The sequence below is a fragment of the Propithecus coquereli genome, unplaced genomic scaffold (genome assembly GCF_000956105.1).
Source record: "Propithecus coquereli isolate 6110/MARCELLA unplaced genomic scaffold, Pcoq_1.0 Scaffold143, whole genome shotgun sequence".
In the NCBI taxonomy this organism is placed as follows: Eukaryota; Metazoa; Chordata; class Mammalia; order Primates; family Indriidae; genus Propithecus; species Propithecus coquereli.
Genome location: NW_012138636.1, coordinates 930,859 through 936,545, shown reverse-complemented (window position 1 = coordinate 936,545; position 5,687 = coordinate 930,859). Strand labels below are relative to the sequence as shown.

The 5,687-nt window shown below is 36.0% G+C and overlaps 1 pseudogene; it reads left to right on the top strand.

Annotated features, from left to right (window-relative positions):
• The window catches only part of LOC105806681, a 7,224-nt pseudogene extending 2,009 nt beyond the window's left edge, over nt 1–5,215 (top strand).
• Nucleotides 5,216–5,687: the final 472 nt, after the last annotated feature.

Genomic DNA, 5,687 nt, shown 5'->3' with positions numbered 1-5,687 from the left:
GCATTGAATTTTTTTTTTTATGCCCTGCCTCAGCATTGAATTTTAGTTGATGTTTGATTTTTTTTTCCCTAGGATAATTCTTTGTGCAATAATAGTTCCAATTGTCTCAAGACTATTTTATGTATAGCCATTGGGAACATGTCTCTCTGAAGACTGTTTTATTTTTCTTTGAAATGCTTAAAATTTCTTCTTAAATAATAGCATGTGTTCATTAATGCTCAATCATAGGGAGAATGATGTTTGAATCCTCACATGTCAGAAAGAATGTTTTCCTCATTGGGGAAGTTGAATGTACATTGGCTGAGAAGGTATACTTTCAGGCTGCCATAACTCATAGTATGTGCTTTTAGAACACAGTATAAAGTATTAGAATATTTAGTAATATAAAATGAATATGTAGCGAGTATGCATATATAAAACCGTAATATGTATCACCTCAATTTTCACAGCAAATTTGTGAATTTATTAATTATTTATGTATTATATATTAATTGTTAATTATTTATCAATGTTTATTAATATTATTTATTAATGTTGCTATTTCATAGATGAGGATACTTCTGCCCAGAGAATGTGAGTAACTTTCTTAGACCCAAACACATGCTAAGTCTAAATTTATTTGTCCAACTTGAGTGCACTTCCCACTAAATCATCACAAAGCACATTTTTTTCAGTCCATAAAATATTAATTTTGTCCTGATAACACCAATCAAAATGGATCATTAACTTTCATTTACTTCTATTGTCTATATTGTCTGTATTGTTTGGTACGTTTGTAATTTTGCAGACACACATAAGAATGAGGGAATTACATGAAGTCATTTTTAATTTCTTTCTAAGTCAATAATCTGTCAAATGAAGTAAGGCATGAGAGTATTGTTGCTGATTGAAAATTAATCATCCTTTTTCATATTTGTCCATATCTGTGTTAACTGGGATTTTACAAAATAAATTGGGCTTGATTCTAGTAAATTACCCAAGCGACATTAAATATTAGATATCAAGATTAGGCAGTAAGACTCATTTCTTGATGAAATTTAATTTGAATTATCTCACAAACTAGTTCCATATAAGTATCTCAGATTGCAAGTGATAATCTATTTCCTTACCATCCCTAAGGAGCAAATGGAATTGGTCCATTCAATAAAGGAAAGAAAATGTAATGCTTTTATTTCCCACTTTTAATTTATTCAGATGAATGTAAACTTACTTTATATATTTCACCAAAATTTAAATGAAATAAACATTCTAAGACTAAATATGAAGATAAAATTATGTGAAAAACTTAAAGAAGAAAAATGTAAGAGAAGTCAATATTGTGTTAAGAAACACATAGACGTGCTAGTGGGTATATGTGAAAATATTATTAATTTATCCCTCTTTTTATTTCCTTCACTTAATACAAAATACGGTGTAACCCTTTCTTCTATTCAAACCGGGATAACAGGGATGTCATTTGCCCTCACACCTGAAAGGTTTCTTTCCTGCAAAAATCTAAAACAAAAAACATAAAGCAGCACTTTTAAAGGCACTAGACGTCAGGCAATAGAGGACAGCTATCCTTGAGAAGCAGGAAACAAATGAAGTGAGTCCTCTAGTTTTGAGAAAGTTTCTAGACTGTAGTGCGGGGACAGATAAATGAAGCAGAGGCTGAAGAATCCTATGAGTTAAGGAGAAGGAATTTAGAGTTCAGGGAAACCAAGCAATTTCACAGGACACACTGCCAGAAAGCAGAAAACTGCACACAGAGAGAACCATGAAGATCTACAGAGGGTTTCCCTTGAGTGTTGAAAATTACTGATCAGAGCAAATGTGTGAGGAAATACTCAAGTCTAGGAAAAGAACCATATAAATGGGTAGAAGGAATACTGGCCATCTCTCACACAGGACTGGTATCAGTGACTGTGCCTATGAGCCAGACTAGAGAAACTCACAATTCACAGGGCATTGAGTAGGAAGGTCTTGCTTCAGTACTGGAGGATAATTAACCAGACTCAACCCTGCTCAAGATTTACCACCCTCCACCCTCTACCAAAAAAATAAATAAATAATAGAAGCAAGGGCTGAAAGGATCAAACTGTTTCCAAGTAACTTAACTGCATCCCAGAACAAACTTCAAGAAGATTCATAGGAATGCAAAAATATCCAGCACTCTGTAAGGTAAAATTCACAATGTTTGGCATACAGTCAAATATTACTCAAGGCAGGAAAACACAACCCACAAGAGGAAGGATACTTAGTCAATGAAAACTAACACGGATTTTAGTATTAGCATAAAATGACATTGAAACAGTTATTATGACTATATTACATGTGTTCAAATAGGTGAGTACGAATGAAACAGATGCCAAGTAGGATCCAAATCAAACTTCTAGAAATGAAAACTATGATGACTGAGGTGAAAAATACATTGAATGAGATTAATGGCAGTTTACACATAATAGAAGATAAGTTTAATGAACTTGAAGACAGAGCAGTAGAAACCATCCCAAATGAAATATGGAGAAAAAAAAGAATTTTTTGAGCAACTGAAGGATGGAGTTTCTCTCACTTGAGATGGGAATGAAGGGTGGGGTAACACAATTTTTTGAATTGTAGATATTTGAGTTTTAAAGCTATTAGATATCTAAGTAGAGATATCAAGTGTGAAGTTATAAAGTTATATGTGATTTAATGTCCTGGGGAAAGATCTAGGATGGGAATATTAATTTGGATATTGTCAACATAGAGGTGATGAGACTGGATAGGATCTTCTAGGGATTGAATTTAGATAGAAAACATACAGTTCCCAAACAGAGCTCACTCAAACTTTAAGAGATTGGTGAGAAGAGAAACAGACAACAGAGAAGGAAAAGAATAACTTTGGAGGTAGTAGAAAAATCAAGAGTGTGATGTCCTGAAAACCAAGTGTATCTAAAAAATTAATCCAGGATGAACAGAGGTCATTTCTGTTAAATGCTACAGATTGTTGTACTATGATGAAGACTGAAAGCTCCCCACTAGACTTAGCCAAAGCAGGTCACTGGCAAAAGAATAATTTCTGAAGAGTGGAAAAGTCAAAGCCAGATGAGTGAATTTAGGAGAAAAAGATTGAGAATAAATTGGAAAAAGTATAAATATTCTTTAGGTTTTGTTTCAAAAGAAGGGTAAGTAAATAGAACGATAACTAGGAGGAAAAGAGAAGTCTTTTTTTAATAGGAGAAGTTTCACTATGTTTGAATGCTGATAGAAATAGTGTGTTCAGCTGCATGGGGTCAGGAGCAGGGTAGGTGGAGGGTTGGATTTAACCAAGCTGTGGTTTGCAAGGGAGTGTGTCGAAGTGATAAAGGACAAGAGGGACATTCTTCAGTTATTTGTGGAGTTGCTTTTGTTTTTTTTTACTTTTTATACTTCCCCTTTTTTGGAACTGTCAATCTACCAGAGTTAATAATTTAGACCTTTAAAGTCAGAAAGTTTCGGGTTTGAATCTAGTCTCACTGCTAAGGTGTATAATGCTGAGTAAATTAATTAGCCTCTCTGTTCCTCAGATTCCTCCTCTATAAAATGTGGTCAATGATGATGTCTACCTATATGACTGCCAGGGAATTACGTGAAGCAATATGGGTAAAGCAAAATGCAGTGTTTCACACACAGCCCATGGTACACACTCAGTTACTGCTGGCTATTTTATATGAATTGTATTTCTGGTCCATTATGCATTCATTTTTCACATAATTTTGTTGTTCTTAATAATTTGCATGGCATATTTGTAACTTAACAATTGACCTTTTGCCTACCCCTTGTGTTTTAAATATTTTTCCTAGTTTATTTTGTTTCAAATTTTTGTTTTACATCCACTTTGGATTATAAAAATTTTAAGTTATTTGTGTCAAATCTACTGGTGTTAATTTGATGCCCTTTTGCTACTTTTAAACTTCGAAACAATTGTCATTGAAGGATCAAATTAGTACTCATGTATGTATTTCTTTGTTATGGCTGCCTTTTCTTCTCTATTTAATCATTTAATCAATTTTGGGATTTCTTGTGATGGAAAACATTTGTGATGTCTTTAACAACAGAAGATAAACCATCCATCTTAAGCTTTCTTTGCCCTATAGTGGCTCCTTTCCTTGTGTTCATGAGAAAGCGTATTGTGTGAATTCACTTACTTGACATGTTTTTATTGAGCACATACTAGGCGTTGGGTAAACCTTTGCCTTCCCGTAGTTTAACTTCAATACAGAAAGAAAAACTAAAACTAACAAAAAATGCTGACATTGTAATTTGATTGGCACTAAGGGAACAAAAGACAGAGAATAGAACAATAGGAGAAAGGCAGGAAGAAGAACTGCTTCCTAAAACTTGGACAAATTCTTACTCTGGAAGGTGAGATTGGCCTGCCCAGCTGCTGCCAGCTCTCCCAGGGTGGCCGTGGTCTCACAGCCTGGGTGTCTGGGCCACCCGTGGACAGCAGGAAAGGCCTCGATGACATCACGGTGAGGAACGGGCTGGAGGCTCTGGAGTCTGTCTACCCAGACCCCTTCACAGGATTATCAGGAAATGCACCCAGCTTCACCGCTACTGTGCCATCTGGGGCTGGAGAAAATGAGGAAACTGTCCAGACTACCTTCAAGTTCACATACTGTGAAAACCACCCAGGTGAAGCTCCCGTTTATGAAATACTCTCGCAGGAAAATCCAGAAGATAATGATGTCTCAGGCATTTAAAAATAGTTAGCATTACAGCCTAGACAAAATCTTGGTCTAGTGATGGTCTTTACTCTAGTGACAGTTGTGCAAGAAAAATTACATGAAATAGTAGATCAGATCAAAACTAGAAGAGAGGAAGAAAAGAAAGAAACAAACAAAAAAGATGTGGAAGAAGCAGAAAAGCAAGTACTCTATGGTGCTCCTGTTATAGTTGAGAATTTCTTAAATTGGAAGGCCAAGTTTGACGTAGAACTCCCAGTAATTTAAAAAAAAAAGTGGATGAAAGAAGAGAAACAAGCAGGAAAAAATAAATTAAGCGGGGAACTTATTTGAAACATGATACTCTCGACACATCTGATGCCCGGTTCTTAGAGGATGCTGGGAACAGTGTGGAGGTAGACGAGTCTTTGTTCCAGGAAAGGGATGACTTGGAGCTGGAGGGTGAGGGTGACCCAGAGTAGAAGCCTGCTGACCCAGGGCGTGACTCAAGTGACCAACAGGCTGTCCCCATCTGCAGAGAGCCTTGACTGCCACCGCATCTGTGGGAATGCTCAGGGCGTTTGATTTTCCCTTTTTTATTTTTTTCCTAAGGAAACGTAATTTCAGGAGACTATTCTTCTGACAGCTTTCATCATTGAACTTAGTAAGCGGGACTTAAAATTTCAAAAAACGAAAACGAAGAAAACAAAAGGGATGTTGAGCAGAAGACTGGAAGGGTGAGAAGAAACTTCACGGTGACCACAGCATCCCTCACAGAATAGGCAGCAGGTAAAAAGTGAGCAAGACGTTGAGTTTATTTGAGAAAAGGAAAGAAACAACCACAATGACTAGAGCAGGTGAGATGGCAGGAGATGAAGTTACAATCAGATCCTCCCAATGCGGTAAGTAGTGATCATAATTACAGCTCAAAACAAATACTTAGTAAATAAATGAACAGCTGAAATGTATTATACTACTGCGCTCTTGAAATTTGTACAGCTTAACCGAATAGGCTTTATA